At 45.7% G+C, this 19,653-nt stretch overlaps 1 protein-coding gene across 6 annotated transcripts in view; it reads left to right on the plus strand.

The window, feature by feature from the left end:
- The window catches only part of LOC147106649 (oxysterol-binding protein-related protein 8-like), a 131,178-nt gene that overhangs the window by 14,902 nt on the left and 96,623 nt on the right, over nucleotides 1–19,653 (plus strand). Inside the window, exon 1 of one of the 6 annotated variants that reach the window (XM_086007668.1) lies at nucleotides 9,487–9,506. The exons of 4 other annotated variants lie outside the window; for them this stretch is intronic. The gene's annotated coding sequence lies outside the window, so the exon portion shown is untranslated. Of the gene's footprint in view, nucleotides 1–9,486; nucleotides 9,507–17,791; nucleotides 17,909–19,653 lie in introns of those variants that run through there. One more of the 6 variants, XM_086007667.1, reaches the window with a different exon arrangement.

Below are 19,653 nucleotides of genomic sequence, written 5' to 3' on the forward strand. Positions count from 1 at the left end.
AGCAGGGTAAGGATTACTCACTCTGCAACTATAATGAGTTCCTTTTTATTCAACAGGGTCAGGGTTATTGTGTTACTGTGGAGTTCCTGTTTATTCAGCATGGTAAAGGTTACTCTGTGTGTAATTGTACGGAGTTCCTGTTTATTCAGTAGGGTAAGATTTCATACAATTTTAATAAAAATCTTGCCAGGTTTGTTAGTGCCATTGAATAATGTAATGGGAACAGAACTAATTATACTTCCCGTCTAGAATAAATTGCAATTTTCTGCTGTGTTCAATCTGAGAGATCGTATTCTCCAGACATATAGACGCTGCCCTAGAAAATTCGCCAGGTCACGATCCCAACGGTTAGACCAGGATTGTGGCAGCCGCAGAATTCCACCGCTGACCCTGCCGAAATTCACAGGATCAGAAGGAGGAGCTTCCACGAATAGGCCACTGGCAGTTTGTGGGTGACTCTGCTGCACCCCCTGCTAAGGACCCCGGAAATGCTGCCGTAAGCTGTCCAGCCACAGGGGAAGGGGGAATGGCAGGTTCCCTCTGGAGAAGAAATCTGGCTCCCTCCACAGCCCCAAATGTTAAAAAATAAAAAAAAAGTGTTACCCCCACCGTCTCACTTTCAGGGGTCCAAGCCGTGACCCCTTCTGAACCCCAGATTGGCCTCACTTTGGCTGCTATCGGCCAGGCACACCAGGTTTAGTGAGTCCCTGGCCCTGGCCCGCCCCCTCTCGACAGTCTTGTAGGAGCAGGTGAAAGATTCACCCCATTCAAGTCCAAACAGAAAACTTGCACTTGAGGCCAGGGCCTGACCGAGTTTGCAGTCTTGAGCCCCCCAGAATTGTGACTAGAATCTGCCAGAAGAGCAGTGCAATTTAGATTGCAATTTGTATTTACATACTGCACAGAGTGATCCAATAGTAATGCACGGCATTGTCCACGTTGGGTAATATGGCAGGTAGACCGGCGGCGGTCATTTTTAAAAATTAATTCATGGGATGTGGGCGTCGCTGGCAAGGCCAGCATTTATTGCTCATCCCCAATTGCCCCTGAGAAGGTGGTGGTGAGCTGCTGCCTTGAACTGCTGCAGTCCGTGTGGTGAGGGTACTCCCACAGTGTTGCGAGGGAGTTCCAGGATTTAGACCCAGCGATGATGAAGGAACGGCGATATACTTCTAAGTCCGGATGATGTGTAACTTGGAGGGGAACTTGGAGGTGGTGGTGTTCCCATGTGCCTGCTGCCCTTGTCCTTCTAGGTGGTAGAGGTCACGGGTTTGGGAGGTGCTGCCGGAGAAGCCTTGGCGAGTTGCTGCAGTGTATCTTGTAGATGGTGTACACTGCAGCCATGGTACGCTGGTGGTGGAGGAAGTGAATGTTTAAGGTGGTCGATGGGGTGCCAATCAAGTGGGCTGCTTTGTCCTGGATGGTGTCAAGCTTCTTGAGCGATTGCTGGAGCTGCACTCATCCAGGCAAGTGGAGAGTATTCCATCACACTCCTTACTTGTGCCTTGTAGATGGTGGAAAGGCTTTGGGGAGTCAGGAGGTGAGACACTCGCTGCAGAATACCTAGCCTCTGACCTGCTCTTGTTGCCACAGTATTTATGTGGCTGGTCCAGTTAAGTTTCTGGTCAGTGATTACCCCGAGGATGTTGATGGTGGGGGATTCGGCGATGGTAATGCCATTGAATTTCAAGGGGTTGGAGATAGTCATTGCCTGGCACTTCTGTGGTGCGAATATCACTTGCCACTTATCAGCCCAAGCCTGAATATCATCCAGATCTTGTTGCATGCAGGCATGGACTGCTTCATTATCTGAGGAGTTGCGAATGGCACTGAACACTCTGCAGTCATCAGCAAACATCCCCATTTCTGACCTTTTATGTTGGAGGGAAGGTCATTGATGAAGCAGCTGAAGATGGTTGGGCCTAGGACACTGCCCTGAGGAACACCTGCAGCGATGTCCTGGAGCTGAGATGATTGACCTCCAACCCCCACACCCATTTTCCTTTGTGCTAAGTATGACTCCAGCCAGTGGAGTGTTTTCCCCCTGATTCCCATTGACTTCAGTTTTACTAGGGCTCCATGATGCCACACTCAGCCAAATGCTGCCTTGATGTCAAGGGCAGTCACTCTCGCCTCACCTCTGGAATTCAGCTCCTTTGTCCATGTTTGGACCAAGGCTATAATGAGGTCTGGAGCCGAGTGGTCCTGGCGGCACCCAAACTGGACATCAGCGAGCAGATTATTGGTGAGTAAGTGCTGCTTGATAGCACTGTCAACGACACCTACCATCACTTTGCTGATGATTGAGAGTAGACTGATGGGGCAATAATTGGCCGCATTGGATTTATCCTGTTTTTTGTGGACAGGACAAACCTGGGCAGTTTTCCACATTGTTGGATAGATGCCAGTGTTGTAGCTGTACTGGAACAGCTTGGCTAGAGGTGCGGCTAGTTCTGGAGCACAAGTCTTCAGCTCGTCAGCCGGGATGTTGTCGGGGCCCATAGCCTTTGCTGTATCCAGTGCGCTCAGCCGTTTCTTGATATCACGTGGAGTGAATCAAATTGGCTGAAGACTGGCTTCTGTGATGGTCTTCTCAGGAGGAGGCCGCTATGGATCATCCACTTAGCACTACTGGCTGAAGATGGTTGCAAACACTTCAGCCTTGTCTTTTGCACTCACATGCAGGGCTCCACCATCATTGATTATGGGGATATTCATGGAGCCTCCTCTTCCCGTTAGTTGTTTAATGGTCCACCACCATTCCCGACTGGATGTGGCAGGACTGCAGAGCATTGATCTGATCCATTGACTGTGGGATGGGTTAGCTCTGTTTATAGCATGCTGCTTCCTCTGTTTAGCATGCATGTAGTCCTGTGTTGCAACTTCCCCAGGTTGGCACCACATTTTTAGGTACGCCTGGTGCTGCTCCTGGCATGCTCTTCTACACTACTGAACCAGGGTTGGTCCCCTGGCTTGGTGGTACTGGTAGAGTGAGGGATATGCCGGGCCATGAGGTTACAGATTGTGGTGGAATACAATTCTGCTGCTGCTGATGGCCCACAGCGCCTCATGGATGCCCAGTTTTGAGCTGCTAGATCTGTTCTGAATCTGTCCCATTTAGCACAGTGGTAGTGCCACACAACACGATGGAGGGTGTCATCAATGTGACGAAGACACTTCGTCTCCACAAAGACTATGCGGTGGTCACTGCTACCAATGCGGTCATGGACAGATGCACCTGCGACAGGTAGATTGGTGATTGTCATGTAGCAGAACCTGTTTTTTTTTTTAAGTAATGATTTGTGCAGTCTGGAAGTGGCTGTGTGAGATGTGTGTATACTCCACTGTAACCATATCACTAGCAATCGCTGATGTTAGCATGTAATTGGGAACAGCCAGAGCCAGTTACCAGTAGATAGTTAAGGCTCACATGCCAAACAGACTATCTAACTGCAGCATGAGACCATTAACAGGTGGTTTTATGTTACAAATTCTCTGTGACAGTTCAAACCCGCGCACCCACCCCCACCACCACCCCCCCCCCCCCCCCCCATGTGTGCTGTAGGTCCCCCACGCCCCCCTCCTCCTAATTATTTTTCTCTGCTTTCTTGAAGGCACTCTAGCTACAGTACCAATACACAGACATTAGAAACATCTCTAGTATCTGACCCAAGGGGGACGTTCTTCTTGTCTGAATCTAGTGTCATATATCCATTTGATATATCCATATCCTAACACACACCAAGTCCCATTCTCCTATCACACCTGTGCTCGCTGACCTACATTGGCTCCCAGGCCAGCAATGCCTCAAATTTAAAATTCTCATCCTTGTGTTCAAATCCCTCCATGCAACACAAGCTGACCTCCCTCCTGAGGCCACAGACACCAAAGTCTAATGTAAAACACCCTATTGCCTTGCTGGCTCAGATCAGCTAATTCCCTGCAGGCTGGGGATCAAATCCGGGACATCTGGTCTGTATTGCTCGATCTTACCAACTGGGCAATTAGGGAGCTCTCTGAATCTTTTATATAATTCCAAAACATTTTTAGAATTGTCTTTTTGCCCCAAACGAACACAGATAAAGTTTAGAGTCTGACAGCAACACGAATAAATCCTGAAACCATTTTCACAAAAATGTAATTACCCTCAACAAAAAGAGTAACTCGCAAATAAAGGGACCTCAGGACGATCAGAGAAAGCTCAGGATCTTGTGCAGAATATTTTCTGGAGTAAAGTATTTGAGAGAGAGTGAAGCTCCCTCTACACTACTCCATCAATCATTGCCAGCTCAAGTATATTATAGAATAGATGCAGTGATGCTCCCTCCACACTACTGCATTAATCACTGCCAGCCTAGGTATAGTATAGTACAGGATCAGTGCAGAGTGAAGCTTCCTTTATAAAAGATCCACTTCAAAGCAAACCTCAGAAGCGCGCCCCCTACTGAACCAGTGTAACATTTTTCTGTTTTCAACACCAGCCACCTTGAGGCTTTTCTGAGCGAGACCACCAGTTTAGTATCAATTAATGCTGAATTAAGAGCAGTCCACTGGGCATGAGACTAGACTGGGATTGTCCAAACACATTTCACGTAGGACCTTTGCAGCCAATAGACTTGAGTTCCATGTGTGAAAGGCAAGTACGCCAAAAATTAAGATTTTAAAATGGCATCCAGAGGTTCTCCTGTGTAACGTCCTGGGAAGATGTGGCAAGCCAGGGGCCCATGATTTCTGTGTGCCTGATTAAATACTAAGTATACTCCTCCACTGATTAGGGGAAGGGAGATCTAACCACAAGACGCTGAAAGCTGTACCTTCTTGAAATCAGTTTGTCAATTTATTGTCGTTGAAAGATAACGGTCTCCATTTTATTTTAAATGGAGGAAAAATTCCTGCAGGGAGGGAGAGAGCTCTATTTACAGCTGAACTCACTGTAGGAGAGAGCTTTCCACCCACTGGGACATCATTTCCAGTAGCTCCAGCCCAATCAAGTTGCTAAAGCAGAAATGCAGCAACACATCTGAGCATGATTTAATTGGAGACTGTGGAGATGGGGAGGTTCAGAATCACGGCGCTCTTGAGTGCACTGCTGCAGAGCTACTGGTCCACATCGTGACAGATTCCCAAAGAACCACTTGTAAGATGCTTCAGTAACACCAGTTGCTCACCAGTTTTCGCCACTCTTCACATAGTATCACCAAGCTATTCGACCATGGAGACGATCACAGCTCAGTCCGATCCTGCTCACGATTCATGGGTAGAAGGGAAAGAGAGGAAAATGTTCATAAGATCATAAGAATTAAGAGCAGGAGTAGGCCATACAGCCCTTCGAGCCTGCTCTGCCATTCAATGAGATCATGGCTGATCTTCGACCTCAACACTTTCCCATCTGATCTGCATATCCCTTGATTCCCCTACAGTGCAAAAATTTATCTATCTCGGCCTTGAATATATTCAACGACACAGCATCCACAGCCTTTTGGGGTAGAGAATTCCAAAGATTCACAATCGTTTGAGTGAAGAAATTCCTCCTCATCTCAGCCTTAAATGGCCGACCCCTTATCCTGAGACTATGCCCCCTAGTTCTAGACTCTCCAGCCAGGGGAATCAACCTCTCGGCATCTACCCTGTCAATCCCCTTCAGAATCTTATATGTTTCAATGAGATCACCTCGCATTCTTCTAAACTCCATAGAGTATAGGCCCATTCTACTCAATCTCTCCTCGCAGGATAACCCTCTCATCCCAGGGATCAATCCAGTGAACCTTTGTTGCACCGCCTCTAAGACAAGTATATCCTTCCTTAGATAAGGAGAGAATAAACAGTGCAGAGTGCTCCAGGAGTGGTCTCACCAAGGCCCTGTACAATTGTAGTAAGACTTCCTCACTCTTGTATTCCAACCCTCTTGCAATAAAGGCCAACATGCCATTTGCCTTCCTAATTGCTTGCTGTACCTGCTAATTTTCTGTTTCCTGTACGAGGACACCTAAATCTCTCTGAACACCAATATTTAATAATTCCTCACCATTTAAAAAATATTCTGTTTTTCTATTATTCCTACCAAAGTGAATAACCTCACATTTCCCCACATTATACTCCATCTACCACCTTAATGCCCACTCACTTAACCTGTCTATATCCCATTGCAGGCTCTGTGTTCTCTTCACAGCTTACTTTCCCACCTAACTTTGTATCATTCGCAAACTTGGTTACATCGGTCCCTTCATCTAGGTCATTAATATAGATTGTAAATAGCTGAGGCCCAAGCACTGTCCTTGCGGCACTCCACTAGTTACAGCCTGCCAATCTGAAAACGTTTATTCCTACTCTCTGTTTTCTCTCCATTAACCAATCCTCTATCCACGCTAATGTGTTAGCCCCAACAACATGTCCCCTTATCTTGCATAGAAACTTTTTTTGTGGCACCTTATCGAATGCCTTTTGGAAATCCAAATATACTACATCCACTGGTTCCCCTTTATCTACCCTGCTAGTTATATCCTCAAAAAACTCTAATAATTTTGTTAAACACAATTTCGCTTTCATAATACCATGCTGAGCCAATCAAGTAGTATGATGCATTAACTGTGACATGATGAACAGGAACTGCATGGCACCATATCATTTTTATAATTTACTAGAGGATCTTTCGGGATGTTTCCTGTGATAAGTCAGATGATATTTTATAAGGATAGAAGTGTTATATACCATGCCAGCCAGAAATGTATTCATCTGCTCACTCTTCTTCATCCTTCTATCCTGGTGAAACTCGTGGATTAAAACAGGAGAGCAAAATCATCAAATTGTTGGTGAGATCCTGCAAAGCTATAGTATAGATAGAGGCAGCTGGTATAGTTCAAGTTCTTCCCAACACTTGCTCTCTTATTCACAAGTAGGCATTAGTTTCCATAAGCAGACCAGGTCCCCTTACGCACAAAAAAAACATCCTTGTTCACACTGCGTACAGACCAGTTACTGTATATCACTCACTAGAGAATATGTGGAATGTGCTCCACCTTCTCGTCATGAGAACCTGTCCCCAGACCAGCACGTAACAATTAAAGCTACTTCGTCAAATTTACTTTCAGTTTAAATAATACACAGAAACCAAAAGGCACAGCACAATGCTTAAAAAACAATAAAATTAGAATTTGTTGACCAGGAGTTAATGCACCCTCTTGTTACGGTGTTTCTTACTTAGTCAGATGAGCATCAAGACATTTGGATGAAACGGTCGGAGCTGTCTCTTACTGGACCTTCAAGATGAGATGTTGCCCATGAATGACGCAAGATCCAGTCTGCCCACTGTGCTCGGATACTTTTCAGTTCTGGCAAAAGCAACAGTCAGAGCTGTGCTTGATGCCAAGGGATATTGTTGCAGCAATTTCTTTTCAAGTAAATGTACAAATTGCCATTTACTTCCTATACTTTGCTTATAATGCACTCTCAAGAAAAAATAGAGTCATCTGCATGACTGTCTCCAATCCACTTACATCAACATTTCAAATAAGCTATTTTAGTTGTCAAAGCAGTTTTGACTATTGGTTTCCGAGCACAATTATTTCCCACATGACGATAAAGGAGAGCTTCCATTTTAACCTGTTATTTCTGTAAAAGAATCGATTATATATTAAACTCAATATTTGGGGCACATGTTTCATTTAAAATTCATGTAAGTACCTGCCGTACCTATTACTCCTGTAGGTGGTGCTGTGATGGTTCTATTCAATGTTAAAGGTGTTCCATTGTGTGACATGCAAAAGCTGCTATTTTATAGTTAGAAGTATATTACCCCAAGATTGCTTAAGCTAGTCACTGGATTCCCAAAAATGTTCAAAGTGCTTTCTGAAAATTTTCAGCTACCAACATCTGTTTCTCAGTAACTGAAATTTCTAACATCCAAAGGGTTTAATTTTTTTTTTAACAGTACTTAATTCTAATAAAAGCATAATTACATTTATCCATTGAATTATCATTTGTATCTTTTAGTACATTCATCAAAGTTTTTATTTGGCCTCAGCCTCTCCCAAAAGCCTGGGCTTAGATTTAATATTTTTGCCCAGAGCTATGACTGAGTTTAAACTGGATTGGGAAGTCTGTCTAATTTCCCAGGATGCATCATCACGAGTCAGTCAGCTGTACTGAGGGGATATTTTTCTTTACCTCCTAGCATTTTCTGCTCGGTTACTCTTCAAATAATTTTGCAAAACAAGAGGTCAAATTTCAAAAGCTTTACTGAGGTAAAGTACATCTTTCACACTCGGTGACAGAGAGGTGAATGTGTGTGAAAAATGACTTCTAATTACACACTTGTAGCTTTTATTGTGTGTTCTATAAACTTCAAAAATGTATTAAATTAAGCGGGAGATAGATAAGTTGGAGAGAGAGAGCACCTGTGGTCCGAGAGAAACGGATAGATAGCACTTTTTTTGTTTAATGCTACATCAATTTTTTTTTTTTAAGTTGCATTTTGAAACGAACTAATTATCTCCACATGTGTTTTGTTAACGTTAAAAGTCAATGCTAATCACTTATGCCTGTGAGAAAGAGGGGGAGAAAGGCACAAATAGAGAGAAAGTCAGAGTGGTAGATTCTGTTCCTAATTTTACTTTTTTTTAAAGAACAAATTGAATTTTGAGAGTAAAAAGAAGCCTCTTTGAGGGGAAACAGGAAGAGGAGAGAGAAAGGAAACTGGTTGTGGGTGAAGGGCCTCTGGTCTCTCAGCACCCACATTTTGGAGAAGCATGGGGGCAAATGGATGGAGGGTTAAAGGTGATGTGAATGGCAGTGAAGCATGATAGGCTACAAGGGTTGAGTGGATATTCAAAGAGGTAGGGTTAGTGATGGAAATGTAGGTATGGTAAGAAGGGGATTGGGTAGTGGGAAAGTGAAAGATAGGGTCTGAGATAGGAACAAGGGGTGGGGGAAGCAAGAGTGATTGAGGAAGTAGATTGGAAGGGAGTCTCTGAGGGCCATACTTCACCCACAACCCCACCCCCGAGTGCGGCCAGCAGCCATTGGTGGCTACACCACGTCATATGACCCACCGCCTCCTACCCTCTGACCCAAATAAAAAGAGAAAGACAGGGAGAAACGCAACAATAATAGTTATGGGGAAGAGAAGCCAAAGAGATGAGAGGGACATGAGCAGAATAGGAGAGACCGAGAGAATCAGCAACACAAAGACATCCGAGACGGGCAAGAGTGAGGGACCATATTCTCAGACTTACTGTGTGCAACATCACAGGAGATCAACTAGTGTAAAATAAAGACAGAAATTTTCTCTATTGTTACAGGAGCTGTATCAGGGGAGACCAAACACAGATTGGGTGACCGCTTTGCGGAACACCTCCGTTCAGTCCGTAAGGATGATCCTGAGCTTCCGGTCGCCTGTCATTTTAATTCACCGCCCCATTCCCACTCAGACCTCACTGTACTCGGGCTCTTGCATTGTTCCACGGAAGCCCAGCGTAAGCTCGAGGAACAGCACCTCATCTTCTGATTAGGTACTTTACAGCCTTCCGGACTCAATATCGAGTTCAACAATTTCAGATCATAACCTCGGCCCCCATTACATTTTTACTTATTTTTTATCCACACCTTTATTTTGGCCCTTTTCCCCTCCCCCTTTTTTCCTCTCCCACATGACAGCTGTCTCCCATTCTGCCAGCGCATTTCCCACCTAATCTAGAGCCATCTTTTATCTCCACTAGTCCTATCACCATCTCGTCTCGTTTTGAATACCTCTTAATGTCTCTTCACTTCTCTTTTGTTCTCTCCCAGCCTGGCCTCTTAATCTATTTCATTTCCTGTGCTTTTCCAGTCTTGACTAAGGGTGTTGCCTGGCCTGGCCTGAGTTTTTCCAGCATTTTCTGCTGTATCAGATATGTGGTCTGCCTGACCTGGGAGCGCTTGATGGGATAGTGTAGCATGAGCTTTACTCCGTATCCAACAAGTACCATCTTTGGCCTTCGAGTGCTTGATAGGACAGGGTAAATGGAGTTTAATCCTGCATCTAATCTGTATTGTGACTGACCTGAGAGTGATTGTGAAACACAGGAACATCACTCAGCATCTAGTTTCTGTTGTATCTGACCCGAGAGTCTTTCATGCAGCTTCACCAACAACAACCTGCATTTATATAGCGCCTTTTAATGTAGTAAACACGTCCCAAGGCGCTTCACGGGAGAGTATCGGACAAAATTTGACAACAAGCCACGTAAAGAGATATTGGGACAAGTGACAAGGTTTTAAGGTGCGACATAAAGGAGGCGAAGAAGTTTAGTGAGGGAATTCCAGAGCTTAGGGCTTAGGCAGCTGAATGTACGGCCACCAATGGTGGGAACAATGAAAATTGGTGATGAGAGAGGCAAAGTGAGATTTATTGTGCATCTACCTGTTTAGTATCTTACAAGAAATTGTTTGATGAGACAGTGTAGGAGGAGTTTAGTTCTACATCTAACCCATGCTACCTGACAGAGTGTGTGACTGGGCAGTGTAAAGGGAGCTTCGTTTTGCATCTAACCAGTACTGTACCTGGCCTGGGAGCGCTTGATGGGATAATGTAGAGGGAGCTTCAGTGTGCACCTACCCCATCTTCCGCTTAACCCGAGTGTGCTTAAGGATGTAAGGCATGTAGTCCACACTGAGTGCTTGATGCTGATACTCGGTGCCTCCACTAAGATCTCTGACCCTGATGAGCACAAAAAATTCACAAGATAAAATTCTCTCTGCTGATGTGTTTGTCAAAGCACCAACACAGGAGTATATTGGTGAATTTGGAATTAGCTCACCTTTTCCAGATAATCTCACTGTTCACTAACACCATGCAGTTACCTACACGCTGCAGTTGCTCGGATAGCTGCACAGACATAGAAACATAGAAGATAGGAACAGGAGTAGGCCATTCGGCCCCTCGAGCCTGTTCCGCCATTTAATGAGATCATGGCTGATCATCCAAATTCAGTACCTGTCCCTGCTTTCTCCCCATATCCCTTGATCCCTTTAGTCTTAAGAAATATATCTAACTCCTTCTTGAATATGTTTAATAAGTTGCCCTCAACTGCCTTCTGTGGTAGAAAATTCCACAGGTTCACCACTCTCTGGGTGAAGAAATTCCTCCTCATCTTACCCCTTATCCTTAGACTGTGACCCCTGGTTCTGGACTTCCCGCCATCGGGAACATCCTTCCTGCATCTAGTCTGTCTAGTCCTGTTAGAATTTTATACGTTTCAATGAGATCCCCTCTCATTCTTCTAAACTCGAGCAAATATAAGCCTAATCGATCCAATCTCTCTTCATACATCATTCCTGCCATCCCAGATATCAGTCTGGTGAATCTTCGCTGCACTCCCTCCATGGCAAGAACATCCTTCCTCAGATAAGGCGACCAAAACTGCACACACTACTCAAGGTGTGGTCTCACCAAGGCCCTGTACAACTGCAGCAAGACATCCTTGCTCCTGTACTCGAATCCTCTGCTATGAAGGCCAACAGACCATTTGCCTTCTTAACCGCCTGCTGCACCTGCATGCTTGCCTTCAGCAACTGGTGCACAAGGACACCCAGGTCTCGTTGCACTTCCCCTTCTCCCAATCTATTGCCGTTCAGATAATAATCTGTCTTCCTGTTTTTGCCACCAAAGTGGATAACCTCGCATTTATCCACATTATACTGCATCTGCCCAATCACCCAACCTGTCCAAATCATACTGGAGTTTCTCGGCATCCTCTTCGCAGCACACGCCCACCCAGCTTTGTGTCGTCTGCAAACTTGGAGATATTACATCTAGTTCCCTCGTCTAGATCATTAATATATATTGTGAATAGCTGGGGTCCTAGCACCGATCCCTGCGGTACCCCACCAGTCACTGCCTGCCACTTGGAAAAAGACCCGTTTATTCCAACTCTTTGCTTTCTGTCTGCCAACCAGTTCTCTATCCAAGTCAGTACCTTGCCCCCAATCCCATGTGCTTTAACTTTGCATGCCAATCTCTTATGCAGGACCTTATCGAAAGCCTTCTGAAAGTTCAAATACACCATATCCACTGGTTCTCCCTTCTCTATTCTACCAGTTATATCCTCAAAAAATTCCAGTAGATTAGTCGAGCATGATTTACCTTTTGTAAATCCATGTTGACTTTGTCTGATCCTGTCACTGTTTTCCAAGTGCTCTGCTATTACATCTTTTATAATGGACTCTAGCATTTTCCCCACTACCGATGTCAGGCTTACCGGTCTATAATTCCCAGTTTTCTCTACCGCCTTTTTTAAATAGTGGGGTTACATTAGCTACCCTCCAATCCATGGGAACTGTTCCAGAGTCTCTAGAATTTTGGAAGATGACCAGCAATACATCTATTATTTCTAGGGCCACTTCCTTAAGTACCCTAAGATGTAGATTATCAGGCCCTGAGGATTTATCAGCCTTCAGTCCCATCAATTTTCCTAACACCATTTCCCTACAAATACTGATTTCATTCAATTCCTCCCTCTCATTAGACCCTATGTTCCCTGACATCTCTGGAAGGTTATTTGTGTCCTCCTTTGTGAAGACAGAACCAAAGTATGTATTTATCCTGGTCTAGCCATGTCCTGCTAATCCCCAGCTCATTAGTTTGATTCCAATCTAATTTTATCAGGACCAGTTTTGAAATGCAAATACAGCTCAACAGCAGTTAATGAGAGTTTAATCATAAAACATTCCTCCGTCACACTACCATAAGGAGTGTGAGCAATAGTTACACCGCAGCTCCTGGATTGATCAGAAGTGGAACAATTCTTATTCTGGGTGGGGCTCCCAGCTCAGCTCGGCTCGTAGTCTGCTTGGATTTAATCCACCACAAACCGGCCAGGATGGATTTTCTTTTCTTTACTTGTTCACCAGGTTTATTCCCAATGTGGAAAAGAAATGGAAGCTGGAATGACGGGGCAGACCTGTAGCTCAAATAGTGAATGGGCAGTGTTTGGAAGGTCCAGGGGTCAAAGAATTGTCAATGAACCGATTACATCTAATACTTGGGGTGAATCGAAAAAGAATATCATGACTGGGAGTCTGAAATAAAAGCAGAAAATGCTCGAAGTACACAGCAGCATTTGACAGAGAAAAGACAGGTTAACATTTCCTGGGAGATCCTTCCTCGGAAGCCATGCACCTGACACACTAACCTACCTCTTCTCCTGCCAGCATTTTCTGTTTTGACTACATTAGATCTTAAGATTGGACCAGATGTCATGCAGGGGCCATACTGAGTGGCCAATGACTGAAATAGTTGAAGACGTCCGGTTCGTGATTGCGGTAGTTTGTCAGGACAGGAATTAACTGATTTAATTTGTATGTTTGATTCACAAAGTGATGGAGGCAGGTGTGATGAATAGTGAAAAGAAACCGCAGCACCATGATGTAGCATCACTCCGTCCTGTGTTGAGTTGGATCATCTCGTTGGGTGCTACAAAATGGCCTCAGTATTTTTTCTCTAGGGAAGGAAGAAAATCACCCAGGGTTCCTGTTCCCGATGATCCTATTATCGAACAGCCGGCCAACATTCACTTGTCGAGACACGTGCATAATAGATGGGCACTTGGCCAACGTACTCAGGGGTGACTGGCACTGTAGAACTGTAGCTCAGGATAAGATAGCATCTTCAGAAACCAAAAAGATTGGCAAGAAAGGAAGGAGTAAGAAAACACCTAGTGGTAACTTCAAATGCTCCCAGATGAGGTACAGCATGGGTTACGCACAAAGTACAGCTACTCATCCCTGCCACAAGTATCTCCAAGTCAGGTACAGATTCAGAGTAAGGTCCTCTATGCTGTCCCATCAAATGTTCCTAAAGCAAATGTGCGTAAAGCACCACCTACTGCACGGGGTTGACATTTCCATTTCCTGCTCAGCTATACATTATATGACCCCTTCCTCCTGGTTTGACTCCAAATTGGTGCTCTGGAATTGTGCTTTTGGCCCATGCCAACTAGAAAATAGATTACGACTCTCCGAACTCAGTGCATGTAGGATCTTTACAACCAGCAGATGGAGGGGACTTTCATTCCATCAGTCTGAGCTGGATTGGAATCCAGATTCTAATCTGCTGCACTGCCCTTTTATTATTATTATTAAAGAGGAGATAATAACTTTACATTTTATAGAGAAAGAAATTAAAATGATTGCCTGCAGAGAGCAGCATAGTGTTCTATAAAGGATTAAAGGACACTGTCCATCACTAAGACCGCCTACATCTCCTTCCATAACATCTCCTGTCTCTGCCCTTGCCTCAGCTCATCTGCTGCTGAAACCTTCATCCATGCCTTTGTTACATCTAGACTCGACTATTCCAATCCTCTCCTGGCCGGCTTCCCACCTCGCACCCTCCGTAACTTGAGCAAACCAAAACTCTGCTGCCTGTATCCTAACTTGCATCAAGTCCTGTTCACCCATCACCCCTGTGCTCGCTGACCTACATTGGCTCCCGGTCCGGCAACGCCTCAATTTTAAAATTCTCATCCTTATTTTCAAATCCCTCCATGGCTTCGCCACTGCTAATCTCTGTAACCTCCTACAGCCCTCCGAGAACTCTGCATTCCTCCAATTCTAGCCTTTTGTGCATCCCTGATTTCCTTCGCCCCACTGTTGGTGGCCGTGCCTTCAGCTGTCTGGGCCCCAAGCTCAGGAATTCCCTCCTTAAACTTCTCCGCCTCTCTACCTCTCCTCCTATAAGACGCTCCTTAAAACCTACCTCTTGAACCAAGCTTTTGGTCACCTGTTCTAATAGCTCCTTATGTGGCTAGGTATCAAATTTGGTTTGTTAACGCTCCCAGGAAATGCCTTGGGATGTTTTAATACGTTAAAGGCGCTATATAAATGCAAGTTGTTGCTGTCCTGGGAGTATGTTAGCAGATTCATTTACCATTGAGGTACTGCGGAGTAAGTGAGCGGGCTCATTGACTGTTGAGGTACTGGGGAGTATGCAGAGCTGGGATGCATATGGGTAAGCTGAGTTACTGGAACAAGCAGGCACCTGAAGGATTGCACTGACAACCATGTAGCACTATATGCTGAAATCATGGAGAAGGCCATTGGGGGAGTTTAAAAAAAAGTGGAGGGGCACTGTAGGGAGTGAAATGCTGGATTGGCAGCCTAAAGGGGGAAACTAGGTTAGCAGGTAGAAAGGGAAAAGTGGCTGGATAAGGGGCCTGCGGGACCCAAGAGGAGGAGCAGCTGGCTTAGGGATTGTATAAAGGAGGCTCAATTCAGATGCAGAGGGGAGAGGGAATGGCTGGGATAGGATCTTCAGGGGAGAGGAAATGGCTGGGTTAAAAGCCAGAGGGGAGAGGGAGTGGCTGGGTTAAAGGCCAGAGGGGAGAGGGAGTTTAAAAAAAAAAAAAACTTTTTATGGGACGCGGGCGTCGCTGGCAAGGCTAGCATTTATTGCCCATCCCAAATTGCCCTTGAGAAGGTGGTGGTGAGCCGCCGCCTTGAACCGCTGCAGTCTGTGTGGTGAAGGTACTCCCACAGTGCTGTTAGGGAGAGAGTTCCAGGATTTTAACCCAGTGACGATGAAGGAACGGCGCTATATTTCTAAAACAGGATGGTGTGTGACTTGGAGGGGAACTTGGAGGTGGTGGTGTTCCCATGCGCCTGCTGCCCTTGTCCTTCTAGGTGCAAGAGGTTGTGGGTTTGGGAGGTGCTGCCGAAGAAGCCTTGGCGAGTTGCTGCAGTGCATCTTGCAGCCACGGTACACCGGTGGTGGAGGGAGTGAATGTTTAAGGTGGTGGATGGGGTGCCAATCAAGCAGGTTGCTTTGTCCTGGATGGTGTCGAGCTTCCTGAGTGTTGTTGGAGCTGCACTCATCCAGGCAAGTGGAGAGTATTCCATCACACTCCTTACTTGTGCCTTGTAGATGGTGGAAAGGCTTTGGGGAGTCAGGAGGTGAGACACTCGCTGCATAATACCTAGCCTCTGACCTGCTCTTGTTGCCACAGTATTTATGTGGCTGGTCCAGTTAAGTTTCTGGTCAATGGTTACCCTGAGGATTTTGATGGTGGGGGAGTCGGCAATGGTAATACCGTTGAATGTTATGGGCGGTGGTTAGACTCTTGCTTGTTGGAGATGGTCATTGCCTGGCACTTCTGTGGCGCGAATGTACCTGCCACTTATCAGCCCAAGCCTGAACGTTGTCCAGATCTTGTTGTATGTGGGCATGGACTGCTTCATTATCTGAGGAGTTGTGAATGGTGCTGAACACTGCAGTCTTCAGCGAACATCCCCATTTCTGACCTTATGTTAGAGGGAAGGTCACTGATGAAGCAGCTGAAGATGGTTGGTTCTAGGACACTGCCCTGAGGAACTCCTGCAGTGATGATTGACTTTCAACCATTTTCCCCCTGATTCCAATTGACTTCAGTTTTACTAGGGCTCCTTGATGCCACACTCGAAGACATTGAAGTCCCCCAGAGTACATTTGCTACTCTCAGTGCTTCTTCCAAGTGGAAGAGGAGTATTGATTCATCAGCTGAGGGAGAGCGGTAGGTGGTAATCAGCAGCAGGTTTCCTTGCCTATGCTTGACCTGAAGCCATGACACTTCATGGGGTCCAGAGTCGTCACTTCCACCTCGTGGGACAGGACGTACCTGTGATGGTGATGGAGGAGTTTGAGACATTGGCTGAAAGATATGATTCTGTGAGTATGACTATGTCAGGCTTGACTTGTCTGTGGGACAGCTCTCCCAATTTTGGCACAAGTCCCCAGATGTTGGTGAGGAGGACTTTGCAGGGTCGACTAGGCTGGCTGTGCCGTTGCCATGTCCGTAGCCGATGCCGGGTGGTTTCATTCTTCTTGTGTTTCGTAGCGGTTTGTTACAACAGAGTGGCTTGCTAGGCCATTTCAGAGGGCAGTTAAGAGTCAACCTGTGAGTCTGGAGTCTAATATAGGCCAGAACAGGTAAGGATGGCAGATTTTCTTCCCTAAAGGGCATTCGTGAACCAGATGGGTTTTTACGATAATCTGATAGTTTGTCATTACTGATACTAGCTTTTTATTCCAGATTTATTTAATTAACTGAATTTAAATTCCCCAGCTGCCATGGTGGGATTTGAACTCAAGTCTCTGGATCATTAGTCCAGGCTTCGGGATTACTAGCCCAGTGACTTTACCGCTATGCTACCGTTCCTGGGTGGGTTAGAGTTTTGGGGAGGTAGGGACCAGATGGGAGGGAGGAGAAGCTGGGTTTGGGGCTGATGGGGGAGAGAGCAGCTGGGTTATAATTATCTCGGAGGCAGGTGGTGCAGTGAAATTAGTGTACTTGTTTATTATTTAAAGGTTAAAGTATGCTGCAGAGGGCTGAGGGTACATCTGTCTTTAATTTCAATAGATAAATAAACGGCTAGTCCTGAGGAGCTACCATATTTAAAATGTTTATGTTTTGCTCCATTCTAACCTTAACCATACCATGGCCTCTTAACCACTTCCCAGATATAAGTCACTGCAGGTTGTTTTCCTGTTAACACAAAAGCTTCTCTTCCCACAGCTCTCCATGAGCCTGTTGTCTTCTTTGAATGACTATAATGTCACAGAGACTGTGTGTGTGTGCTGACCACAACTTGTCAGGTTTGTCCCGAATAAGCCTGCGTTTGCTCAGAGACACTATCTCCTGTCAGATCTCAACCACGAGCCTGCATGGTGACGCAGCCTCGGCAAGAAAAAACGACCACTGCACCTCAGTTTTTTTTCTGAAAGGAGGCTCTGTGCTTGTGCCGTGCACGTTTAATTGTGCGCAATAATATGCACACAGAGGCTGGCGTCTTGGAGGGGAAGGCGGTTGTAACGGCAGTGCACCAGTTCCACAGTCGGTACGCTTTGAGTCCTTTGCCTGGCATCTGACACCATGAGGACCTGGGAAAGCCACACGTTCAAGTAAGCTTCTGGATGTTTGAAACTGTGAACGAAAGTTTGTGTGTCTCTCAAACAGCAGTTGGAGGAGTCGTGAGAAGGGAAGTTCTCTGGTCTGTGAGGTCATCGAGCGAGGGCTAGGTGGTGTGTGCAGCTTGGGCATGCTCTGCTGTTAGTTTAAGCATCCGTTTGATTGGTGGATAGCCCAAGCAACACTGAACAGGAGCTTCAGTAATGTGACAGGGGCATGGCTGCCTCAAGGGCCCCCTTTTCACGGGGTAGGTGTGTTGTAAAAGTTGTTCGGAAGGAAGTTTATTGCTAACTCCATGGGGATACTATTTGGTCAGCTAAACCAAAGGAAGCTTGTTGAATCTGTTGACAAATCTCAAACTTATTTGACAGTCACTTGGTTGATGGTTAGATTCTGTTTGTGGCAGATGCTGGCTTTCTGATGTGGGACAAAACTCCATGAGTGCCATCAGTCCTCTGGTCCGAAGTGGACTTTCCTCATGTGCGAGTGCTGACAAGCTATTCCACCATGCGGCATCACGGCGGAGCCCAATTCTTTCCTAATCTGATATTCATACGCACGTATTTTCCCGCAGGGAATTGAAACCAATCGTTGCTCCCCAACTGCTGGCCTGGCTGAGTGCTAAATCAGGGATTAAACCTAGGATGTGCTGGTCTGTGTGACTCAGGAGCTGCTCTGGTGGTTGCTTGGCCTACAGAGCGAGTCATCAGAGGACCAAACAGGACACAGGCTTATTGCTGGTAGTAAGCTCAGGGTCCTCCTCTATAGACATCAGTAAACCATTTACATATGCTGTTAACAAAGCAAATTATTTTCATCTGATTCAGGAACTCTCCCAAAGAACACCTACTTCCAGCTCCATAACATTCCTGTCTCAACCCATCGCCTGCTGAACCCCTCAACCACGACTTTGTCACCTCCACGCTCAACTATTCCTACGCTGTCCTGGCCAACCTCTCATCCTCCATGCTCTGTCAACATCAGCACATCCAAAACTCTGCTGCCCCTATCCTATCCCGCACCAAATCCTGCTTATCTATCACCTCATCCTCGCTGCTCCCCAACGCCAATTTTAAAATTTTCAGCATCGTGCTTAAATCCCTTCATGGCCTCTCCACTCTACATCTCTGTAACCTCTTCCAGCCCTATAACCCACCCACCCCCTCCCTGAACTCTTTGTTCCTTTGACTCTGGCCTCGCGTGCATCCCCCTACCATTGGTGGCCATAAATTCACCCCTCGAGGCCCCAAGCTCTGGAATTCTTTCCCTGAACCTTTCCACATCCCGCTCCTCCTTTTAAGACCCTACTTAAAACCCGCCTCTTTGACCAAGCTTTTGGTCACCCTTTCTAATATCTTATTCTTTGGCTCAGCCTCTTTATTTTTTATCTAATTACGCCTTTGTAAAATGCCCTTTTCTATGTTAAAGGCACTACAGTATATAAAGTAAATTAAGTTGCTGCTTTGCTTGTAGCAGTGTGTGCACATGTGTCCAGTGGGGACAATTTATTAGCATCCTTTGCATTTATATGACTTGTTACCAACACACAGTAACTCGCTCATTAAAACCCCTAAGCCTTCATCTCCTGTGAGACAGGGCCTGTATCTAACCATCCACACAGAGCAGATCTGCAAAATGATTGGTCACAGAGCCATTTTAATGCTTCCATAATTTGTCTCGAAACAACACAGAATGTGGGCTTTGCCCTGACACCTCGGCTTCAAGATTCTGTTTCTGT

This window comes from Somniosus microcephalus, chromosome 15 (assembly GCF_052327205.1).
Source record: "Somniosus microcephalus isolate GS21.2 chromosome 15, FLI_Smic_1.0, whole genome shotgun sequence".
Lineage (NCBI taxonomy): Eukaryota > Metazoa > Chordata > Chondrichthyes > Squaliformes > Somniosidae > Somniosus > Somniosus microcephalus.